This window comes from Megalops cyprinoides, chromosome 23 (genome assembly GCF_013368585.1).
Source record: "Megalops cyprinoides isolate fMegCyp1 chromosome 23, fMegCyp1.pri, whole genome shotgun sequence".
NCBI lineage: Eukaryota > Metazoa > Chordata > Actinopteri > Elopiformes > Megalopidae > Megalops > Megalops cyprinoides.
Genome location: NC_050605.1, coordinates 17,738 through 29,665, shown reverse-complemented (window position 1 = coordinate 29,665; position 11,928 = coordinate 17,738).

The following is an 11,928-nucleotide window of genomic DNA, read 5'->3' as shown; positions in this document are numbered from 1 at the left end:
AACATCGCTCAGCATTCAATTTAAAGGAGAATGCCTGGAAACCTTTTTGGAGTCACTCAGAGGCCAAAAACTCTGTTCTCAGCTTTGAACAACACTCAGCATTCAGATTTCAGTAGACTATCAGAAACACAATTTTCACACTCTCCAAGCCCAAAAACTCTGTTCCCAGCTTTGAACAACACACAGCATTCATTTTCCAGAAGTGCATCAGAAACGCTGTTTTCAACACTTTCAGAGCGCAAAAACGCGATTCCCGGGTTTTAACATCATTCAACGTGCAGTTTCAACTATATTGCCAGAAACACGGTTTTCAACACTTTCAGAGCGCAAAAACACGATTCCCACGTTTTCAACATCGCTCAGCATTCAATTTAAAGGAGAATGCCTGGAAACCTTTTTGGAGTCACTCAGAGCCAAAAAACTCTGTTCTCAGCTTTGAACAACACTCGGCATTCAGATTTCAGTAGACTATCAGAAACACAATTTTCACACTCTCCAAGCCCAAAAAGTCTGTTCCCAGCTTTGAACAACACACAGAATTCATTTTCCAGAAGTGCATCAGAAACGCTGTTTTCGACACTTCCACAACGCAAAAACGCGATTCCCGGGTTTTAACATCATTCAGGCTGCAGATTCAACTATATTGCCAGAAACACGGTTTTCAACACTTTCAGAGCGCAAAAACGCGATTCCCGGGTTTTAACATCATTCAACGCGCAGTTTCAACAATATTGCCAGAAACATGGTTTTCAACACTTTCAGAGCGCAAAAACACGATTCCCACGTTTTCAACATCGCTCAGCATTCAATTTAAAGGAGAATGCCTGAAAAGGTTTTTGTAGTCACTCAGAGCCAAAAAACTCTGTTCTCAGCTTTGAACAACACTCAGCATTCAGATTTCAGTAGACTATCAGAAATACAATTTTCACACTCTCCAAGCCCAAAAAGTCTGTTCCCAGCTTTGAACAACACACAGCTTTCATTTTCCAGAAGTGCATCAGAAACGCTGTTTTCGACACTTTCAGAGCGCAAAAACGCGATTCCCGGGTTTTAACATCATTCAACGTGCAGTTTCAACTATATTGCCAGAAACACGGTTTTCAGCACTTTCAGAGCGCAAAAACACGATTCCCACGTTTTCAACATCGCTCAGAATTCAATTTAAAGGAGAATGCCTGAAAACCTTTTTGGAGTCACTCAGAGCCCAAAAACTCTGTTCTCAGCTTTGAACAACACTCAGCATTCAGATTTCAGTAGACTATCAGAAACACAATTTTCACACTCTCCAAGCACAAAAAGTCTGTTCCCAGCTTTGAACAACACGCAGCATTCAGATTTCAGTAGACTATCAGAAACACAATTTTCACACTCTCCAAGCCCAAAAACTCTGTTCCCAGCTTTGAACAACACTCAGCATTCAGATTTCAGTAGACTATCAGAAACACAATTTTCACACTCTCCAAGCCCAAAAACTCTGTTCCCAGCTTTGAACAACACACAGCATTCATTTTCCAGAAGTGCATCAGAAACGCTGTTTTCGACACTTTCACAACGCAAAAACGCGATTCCGGGTTTTAACATCATTCAGCGTGCAGTTTCAACTATATTGCCAGAAACACAGTTTTCAACACTTTCAGAGCGCAAAAACGCGATTCCTGGGTTTTAACATCATTCAACGTGCAGTTTCAACTATATTGCCAGAAACACGGTTTTCAACACTTTCAGAGCGTAAAAACACGATTCCCACGTTTTCAACATCGCTCAGCATTCAATTTAAAGGAGAATGCCTGGAAAGGTTTTTAGAGTCACTCAGAGCCCAAAAACTCAGTTCTCAGCTTTGAACAATACTCAGCATTCAGATTTCAGTAGACTGTCAGAAACACAATTTTCACACTCTCCAAGCCCAAAAACTCTGTTCCCAGCTTTGAACAACACACAGCACTCATTTTCCAGAAGTGCATCAGAAAAGCTGTTTTCGACACTTTCACAACGCAAAAACGCGATTCCCGGGTTTTAACATCATTCAGCGTGCAGTTTCAATGATATTGCGAGAAACCCTGTTTTCGACACTTTCAGAGCGCAAAAACGCGATTCCTGGGTTTTAACATCATTCAACGTGCAGTTTCAACTATATTGCCAGAAACACGGTTTTCAACACTTTCAGAGCGCAAAAACACGATTCCCACGTTTTCAACATCGCTCAGCATTCACTGAGCTGTCAGAAACACAATTTTCACACTCTCCAAGCCCAAAAACTCTGTTCTCAGCTTTGAACAACACTCAGCATTCAGATTTCAGTAGACTATCAGAAACACAATTTTCACCCTCTCCAAGCCCAAAAACTCTGTTCCCAGCTTTGAACAACACACAGCATTCATTTTCCAGAAGTGCATCAGAAACGTCGTTTTCTACACTTTCACAACGCAAAAATGCGATTCCCGGGTTTTAACATCATTCAGCGTGCAGTTTCAATGATATTGCGAGAAACCCTGTTTTCGACACTTTCAGAGCGCAAAAACGCGATTCCTGGGTTTTAACATCATTCAACGTGCAGTTTCAACTATATTGCCAGAAACACGGTTTTCAACACTTTCAGAGCGCAAAAACACGATTCCCACGTTTTCCACATCGCTCAGCATTCAATTTAAAGGAGAATGCCTGGAAAGGTTTTTGGAGTCACTCAGAGCCCAAAAACTCTGTTCTCAGCTTTGAACAATACTCAGCATTCAGATTTCAGTAGACTGTCAGAAACACAATTTTCACCCTCTCCAAGCCCAAAAACTCTGTTCCCAGCTTTGAACAACACACAGCACTCATTTTCCAGAAGTGCATCAGAAAAGCTGTTTTCGACACTTTCAGAGCGCAAAAACGCGATTCCCGGGTTTTAACATCATTCAGCGTGCAGTTTCAATGATATTGCGAAAAACCCTGTTTTCGACACTTTCAGAGCGCAAAAACGCGATTCCTGGGTTTTAACATCATTCAACGTGCAGTTTCAACTATATTGCCAGAAACACGGTTTTCAACACTTTCAGAGCGCAAAAACACGATTCCCACGTTTTCAACATCGCTCAGCATTCAATTTAAAGGAGAATGCCTGGAAAGGTTTTTGGAGTCACTCAGAGCCCAAAAACTCTGTTCTCAGCTTTGAACAATACTCAGCATTCAGATTTTCAGTAGACTGTCAGAAACACAATTTTCACCCTCTCCAAGCCCAAAAACTCTGTTCCCAGCTTTGAACAACACAAAGCACTCATTTTCCAGAATGTGCATCAGAAAAGCTGTTTTCGACACTTTCAGAGCGCAAAAACGCGATTCCTGGGTTTTAACATCATTCAGCCGTGCAGTTTCAACTATATTGCCAGAAACACGGTTTTCAACACTTTCAGAGCGCAAAAACACGATTCCCACGTTTTCAACATCGCTCAGAATTCAATTTAAAGGAGAATGCCTGAAAACCTTTTTGGAGTCACTCAGAGCCCAAAAACTCTGTTCTCAGCTTTGAACAACACTCAGCATTCAGATTTCGGTAGACTATCAGAAACACAATTTTCACACTCTCCAAGCACAAAAAGTCTGTTCCCAGCTTTGAACAACACGCAGCATTCAGATTTCAGTAGACTATCAGAAACACAATTTTCACACTCTCCAAGCCCAAAAACTCTGTTCCCAGCTTTGAACAACACTCAGCATTCAGATTTCAGTAGACTATCAGAAACACAATTTTCACACTCTCCAAGCCCAAAAGTCTGTTCCCAGCTTTGAACAACACACAGCATTCATTTTCCAGAAGTGCATCAGAAACGCTGTTTTCGACACTTTAACAACGCAAAAACGCGATTCCCGGGTTTTAACATCATTCAGCGTGCAGTTTCAACTATATTGCCAGAAACACGGTTTTCAACACTTTCAGAGCGCAAAAACGCGATTCCCGGGTTTTAACATCATTCAATGTGCAGTTTCAACTATATTGCCAGAAACACGGTTTTCAACACTTTCAGAGCGCAAAAACACGATTCCCACATGTTCAACATCATTCAGGATTCAATTTAAAGGAGAAAGCCTGTAAAGGTTTTTGGAGTCACTCAGAGCCCAAAAACTCAGTTCTCAGCTTTGAACAATACTCAGCATTCAGATTTCAGTAGACTGTCAGAAACACAATTTTCACACTCTCCAAGCCCAAAAACTCTGTTCCCAGCTTTGAACAACACACAGCATTCATTTTCCAGAAGTGCATCAGAAACGTCGTTTTCTACACTTTCACAACGCAAAAATGCGATTCCCGGGTTTTAACATCATTCAGCGTGCAGTTTCAATGATATTGCGAGAAACCCTGTTTTCGACACTTTCAGAGCGCAAAAAACGCGATTCCTGGGTTTTAACATCATTCAACGTGCAGTTTCAACTATATTGCCAGAAACACGGTTTTCAACACTTTCAGAGCGCAAAAACACGATTCCCACGTTTTCAACATCGCTCAGCATTCAATTTAAAGGAGAATGCCTGGAAAGGTTTTTGGAGTCACTCAGAGCCCAAAAACTCTGTTCTCAGCTTTGAACAATACTCAGCTTTCAGATTTCAGTAGACTGTCAGAAACACATTTTTCACACTCTCCAAGCCCAAAAACTCTGTTCCCAGCTTTGAACAACACACAGCACTCATTTTCCAGAAGTGCATCAGAAAAGCTGTTTTCGACACTTTCAGAGCGCAAAAACGCGATTCCCGGGTTTTTAACATCATTCAGCGTGCAGTTTCAATGATATTGCGAAAAACCCTGTTTTCGACACTTTCAGAGCGCAAAAAACGCGATTCCTGGGTTTTAACATCATTCAACGTGCAGTTTCAACTATATTGCCAGAAACACGGTTTTCAACACTTTCAGAGCGCAAAAACACGATTCCCACGTTTTCAACATCGCTCAGCATTCAATTAAAGGAGAATGCCTGGAAAGGTTTTTGGAGTCACTCAGAGCCCAAAAACTCTGTTCTCAGCTTTGAACAATACTCAGCATTCAGATTTCAGTAGACTGTCAGAAACACAATTTTCACCCTCTCCAAGCCCAAAAACTCTGTTCCAAGCTTTGAACAACACACAGCACTCATTTTCCAGAAGTGCATCAGAAAAGCTGTTTTCGACACTTTCAGAGCGCAAAAACGCGATTCCCGGGTTTTAACATCATTCAGCGTGCAGTTTCAATGATATTGCGAGAAACCCTGTTTTCGACACTTTCAGAGCGCAAAAACGCGATTCCTGGGTTTTAACATCATTCAACGTGCAGTTTCAACTATATTGCCAGAAACACGGTTTTCAACACTTTCAGAGCGCAAAAACACGATTCCCACGTTTTCAACATCGCTCAGCATTCAATTTAAAGGAGAATGCCTGGAAAGGTTTTTGGAGTCACTCAGAGCCCAAAAACTCTGTTCTCAGCTTTGAACAATACTCAGCATTCAGATTTCAGTAGACTGTCAGAAACACAATTTTCACCCTCTCCAAGCCCAAAAACTCTGTTCCCAGCTTTGAACAACACACAGCACTTCATTTTCCAGAAGTGCATCAGAAAACGTCGTTTTCTACACTTTCACAACGCAAAAATGCGATTCCCGGGTTTTAACATCATTTAGCGTGCAGTTTCAATGATATTGCGAGAAACCCTGTTTTCGACACTTTCAGAGCGCAAAAACGCGATTCCTGGGTTTTAACATCATTCAACGTGCAGTTTCAACTATATTGCCAGAAACACGGTTTTCAACACTTTCAGAGCGCAAAAACACGATTCCCACGTTTTCAACATCGCTCAGCATTCAATTTAAAGGAGAATGCCTGGAAAGGTTTTTGGAGTCACTCAGAGCCCAAAAACTCTGTTCTCAGCTTTGAACAATACTCAGCATTCAGATTTCAGTAGACTGTCAGAAACACAATTTTCACCCTCTTCAAGCCCAAAAAACTCTGTTCCCAGCTTTGAACAACACTCAGCATTCAGATTTCAGTAGACTATCAGAAACACAATTTTCACACTCTCCAAGCACAAAAAGTCTGTTCCCAGCTTTGAACAACACGCAGCATTTAGATTTCAGTAGACTATCAGAAACACAATTTTCACACTCTCCAAGCCCAAAAACTCTGTTCCCAGCTTTGAACAACACTCAGCATTCAGATTTCAGTAGACTATCAGAAACACAATTTTCACACTCTCCAAGCCCAAAAACTCTGTTCCCAGCTTTGAACAACACACAGCATTCATTTTCCAGAAATGCATCAGAAACGCTGTTTTCGACACTTTCACAACGCAAAAAACGCGATTCCCGGGTTTTAACATCATTCAGCGTGCAGTTTCAACTATATTGCCAGAAACACGGTTTTCAACACTTTCAGAGCGCAAAAACGCGATTCCTGGGTTTTAACATCATTCAACATGCAGTTTCAACTATATTGCCAGAAACACGGTTTTCAACACTTTCAGAGCGCAAAAACACGATTCCCACGTTTTCAACATCGCTCAGCATTCAATTTAAAGGAGAATGCCTGGAAAGGTTTTTAGAGTCACTCAGAGCCCAAAAACTCAGTTCTCAGCTTTGAACAATACTCAGCATTCAGATTTCAGTAGACTGTCAGAAACACAATTTTCACACTCTCCAAGCCCAAAAACTCTGTTCCCAGCTTTGAACAACACACAGCACTCATTTTCCAGAAGTGCATCAGAAAAGCTGTTTTCGACACTTTCACAACGCAAAAACGCGATTCCCGGGTTTTAACATCATTCAGCGTGCAGTTTCAATGATATTGCGAGAAACCCTGTTTTCGACACTTTCAGAGCGCAAAAACGCGATTCCTGGGTTTTAACATCATTCAACGTGCAGTTTCAACTATATTGCCAGAAACACGGTTTTCAACACTTTCAGAGCGCAAAAACACGATTCCCACGTTTTCAACATCGCTCAGCATTCAGTAGACTGTCAGAAACACAATTTTCACACTCTCCAAGCCCAAAAACTCTGTTCTCAGCTTTGAACAACACTCAGCATTCAGATTTCAGTAGACTATGAGAAACACAATTTTCACCCTCTCCAAGCCCAAAAACTCTGTTCCCAGCTTTGAACAACACACAGCATTCATTTTCCAGAAGTGCATCAGAAACGTCGTTTTCTACACTTTCACAACGCAAAAAATGCGATTCCCGGGTTTTAACATCATTCAGCGTGCAGTTTCAATGATATTGCGAGAAACCCTGTTTTCGACACTTTCAGAGCGCAAAAACGCGATTCCTGGGTTTTAACATCATTCAACGTGCAGTTTCAACTATATTGCCAGAAACACGGTTTTCAACACTTTCAGAGCGCAAAAACACGATTCCCACGTTTTCAACATCGCTCAGCATTCAATTTAAAGGAGAATGCCTGGAAAGGTTTTTGGAGTCACTCAGAGCCCAAAAACTCTGTTCTCAGCTTTGAACAATACTCAGCATTCAGATTTCAGTAGACTGTCAGAAACACAATTTTCACCCTCTCCAAGCCCAAAAACTCTGTTCCCAGCTTTGAACAACACACAGCACTCATTTTCCAGAAGTGCATCAGAAAAGCTGTTTTCGACACTTTCAGAGCGCAAAAACGCGATTCCCGGGTTTTAACATCATTCAGCGTGCAGTTTCAATGATATTGCGAAAAACCCTGTTTTCGACACTTTCAGAGCGCAAAAACGCGATTCCTGGGTTTTAACATCATTCAACGTGCAGTTTCAACTATATTGCCAGAAACACGGTTTTCAACACTTTCAGAGCGCAAAAACACGATTCCCACGTTTTCAACATCGCTCAGCATTCAATTTAAAGGAGAATGCCTGGAAAGGTTTTTGGAGTCACTCAGAGCCCAAAAACTCTGTTCTCAGCTTTGAACAATACTCAGCATTCAGATTTCAGTAGACTGTCAGAAACACAATTTTCACCCTCTCCAAGCCCAAAAACTCTGTTCCCAGCTTCTAAACAACACAAAGCACTCATTTTCCAGAAGTGCATCAGAAAAGCTGTTTTCGACACTTTCAGAGCGCAAAAACGCGATTCCTGGGTTTTAACATCATTCAGCGTGCAGTTTCAACTATATTGCCAGAAACACGGTTTTCAACACTTTCAGAGCGCAAAAACACGATTCCCACGTTTCAACATCGCTCAGCATTCAATTTAAAGGAGAATGCCTGAAAACCTTTTTGGAGTCACTCAGAGCCCAAAAACTCTGTTCTCAGCTTTGAACAACACTCAGCATTCAGATTTCGGTAGACTATCAGAAACACAATTTTCACACTCTCCAAGCACAAAAAGTCTGTTCCCAGCTTTGAACAACACGCAGCATTCAGATTTCAGTAGACTATCAGAAACACAATTTTCACACTCTCCAAGCCCAAAAAAGTCTGTTCCCAGCTTTGAACAACACACAGCATTCATTTTCCAGAAGTGCATCAGAAACGCTGTTTTCGACACTTTCACAACGCAAAACGCGATTCCCGGGTTTTTAACATCATTCAGCGTGCAGTTTCAACTATATTGCCAGAACCACGGTTTTCAACACTTTCAGAGCGCAAAAACGCGATTCCCGGGTTTTAAACATCATTCAATGTGCAGTTTCAACTATATTGCCAGAAAACACGGTTTTCAACACTTTCAGAGCGCAAAAACACGATTCCCACATGTTCAACATTCATTCAGGATTCAATTTAAAGGAGAAAGCCTGTAAAGGTTTTTGGAGTCACTCAGAGCCAAAAAACTCTGTTCTCAGCTTTGAACAACACTCAGCATTCAGATTTCAGTAGACTATCAGAAATACAATTTTCACACTCTCCAAGCCCAAAAAGTCTGTTCCCAGTTTTGAACAACACACAGCTTTCATTTTCCAGAAGTGCATCAGAAAAGCAGTTTTCGACACTTTCACAACGTAAAAACGCGATTCCCGGGTTTTAACATCATTCAACGTGCAGTTTCAACTATATTGCCAGAAACACGGTTTTCAACACTTTCAGAGCGCAAAAACACGATTCCCACGTTTTCAACATCGCTCAGCATTCAATTTAAAGGAGAATGCCTGAAACCTTTTTGGAGTCACTCAGAGCCCAAAAAACTCTGTTCTCAGCTTTGAACAACACTCAGCATTCAGATTTCAGTAGACTGTCAGAAACACAATTTTCACCCTCTCCAAGCCCAAAAACTCTGTTCCCAGCTTTGAACAACACACAGCACTCATTTTCCAGAAGTGCATCAGAAACGCTGTTTTCGACACTTTCACAACGCAAAAACGCGATTCCCGGGTTTTAACATCATTCAGCGTGCAGTTTCAATGATATTGCGAAAAACACTGTTTTCGACACTTTCAGAGCGCAAAAACGCGATTCCTGGGTTTTAACATCATTCAACGTGCAGTTTCAACTATATTGCCAGAAACACGGTTTTCAACACTTTCAGAGCGCAAAAACACGATTCCCACGTTTTCAACATCGCTCAGCATTCAATTTAAAGGAGAATGCCTGGAAAGGTTTTTGGAGTCACTCAGAGCCAAAAACTCTGTTCTCAGCTTTGAACAATACTCAGCATTCAGATTTCAGTAGACTATCAGAAACACAATTTTCACACTCTCCAAGCCCAAAAACTCTGTTCCCAGCTTTGAACAACACACAGCATTCATTTTCCAGAAGTGCATCAGAAACGCTGTTTTCGACACTTTCAGAGCGCAAAAACTCGAATCCTGGGTTTTAACATCATTCAGCGTGCAGTTTTCAATGATATTGCGAAAAACCCTGTTTTCGACACTTTCAGAGCGCAAAAAACGCGATTCCTGGGTTTTAACATCATTCAACGTGCAGTTTCAACTATATTGCCAGAAACACGGTTTTCAACACTTTCAGAGCGCAAAAACACGATTCCCACGTTTTCAACATCGCTCAGCATTCAATTTAAAGGAGAATGCCTGGAAAGGTTTTTGGAGTCACTCAGAGCCCAAAAACTCTGTTCTCAGCTTTGAACAATACTCAGCATTCAGATTTCGGTAGACTATCAGAAACACAATTTTCACACTCTCCAAGCACAAACGTCTGTTCCCAGCTTTGAACAACACGCAGCATTCAGATTTCAGTAGACTATCAGAAACACAATTTTCACACTCTCCAAGCCCAAAAAGTCTGTTCCCAGCTTTGAACAACACACAGCATTCATTTTCCAGAAGTGCATCAGAAACGCTGTTTTCGACACTTTCACAACGCAAAACGCGATTCCCGGGTTTTAACATCATTCAGCGTGCAGTTTCAACTATATTGCCAGAAACACGGTTTTCAACACTTTCAGAGCGCAAAAACGCGATTCCCGGGTTTTAACATCATTCAACGTGCAGTTTCAACTATATTGCCAGAAACACGGTTTTCAACACTTTCAGAGCGCAAAAACACGATTCCCACGTTTTCAACATCGCTCAGCATTCAATTTAAAGGAGAATGCCTGGAAAGGTTTTTGGAGTCACTCAGAGCCCAAAAACTCAGTTCTCAGCTTTGAACAATACTCAGCATTCAGATTTCAGTAGACTGTCAGAAACACAATTTTCACACTCTCCAAGCCCAAAAACTCTGTTCCCAGCTTTGAACAACACACAGCACTCATTTTCCAGAAGTGCATCAGAAAAGCCGTTTTCTACACTTTCACAACGCAAAAACGCGATTCCCGGGTTTTAACATCATTCAGCGTGCAGTTTCAATGATATTGCGAGAAACCCTGTTTTCGACACTTTCAGAGCGCAAAAACGCGATTCCTGGGTTTTAACATCATTCAACGTGCAGTTTCAACTATATTGCCAGAAACACGGTTTTCAACACTTTCAGAGCGCAAAAACACGATTCCCACGTTTTCAACATCGCTCAGCATTCACTTAAGGAGAATGCCTGAAACACAATTTTCACACTCTCCAAGCCCAAAAACTCTATTCTCAGCTTTGAACAACACTCAGCATTCAGATTTCAGTAGACTATCAGAAACACAATTTTCACCCTCTCCAAGCCCAAAAACTCTGTTCCCAGCTTTGAACAACACACAGCATTCATTTTCCAGAAGTGCATCAGAAACGTCGTTTTCTACACTTTCACAACGCAAAAATGCGATTCCCGGGTTTTAACATCATTCAGCGTGCAGTTTCAATGATATTGCGAGAAACCCTGTTTTCGACACTTTCAGAGCGCAAAAACGCGATTCCTGGGTTTTAACATCATTCAACGTGCAATTTCAACTATATTGCCAGAAACACGGTTTTCAACACTTTCAGAGCACAAAAACACGATTCCCACGTTTTCCACATCGCTCAGCATTCAATTTAAAGGAGAATGCCTGGAAAGGTTTTTGGAGTCACTCAGAGCCCAAAAACTATGTTCTCAGCTTTGAACAATACTCAGCATTCAGATTTCAGTAGACTGTCAGAAACACAATTTTCACCCTCTCCAAGCCCAAAAACTCTGTTCCCAGCTTTGAACAACACACAGCACTCATTTTCCAGAAGTGCATCAGAAAAGCTGTTTTCGACACTTTCAGAGCGCAAAAACGCGATTCCCGGGTTTTAACATCATTCAGCGTGCAGTTTCAATGATATTGCGAGAAAACCCTGTTTTCGACACTTTCAGAGCGCAAAAACGCGATTCCTGGGTTTTAACATCATTCAACGTGCAGTTTCAACTATATTGCCAGAAACACGGTTTTCAACACTTTCAGAGCGCAAAAACACGATTCCCACGTTTTCAACATCGCTCAGCATTCAATTTAAAGGAGAATGCCTGGAAAGGTTTTTGGAGTCACTCAGAGCCCAAAAACTCTGTTCTCAGCTTTGAACAATACTCAGCATTCAGTTTTCAGTAGACTGTCAGAAACACAATTTTCACCCTCTCCAAGCCCAAAAACTCTGTTCCCAGCTTTGA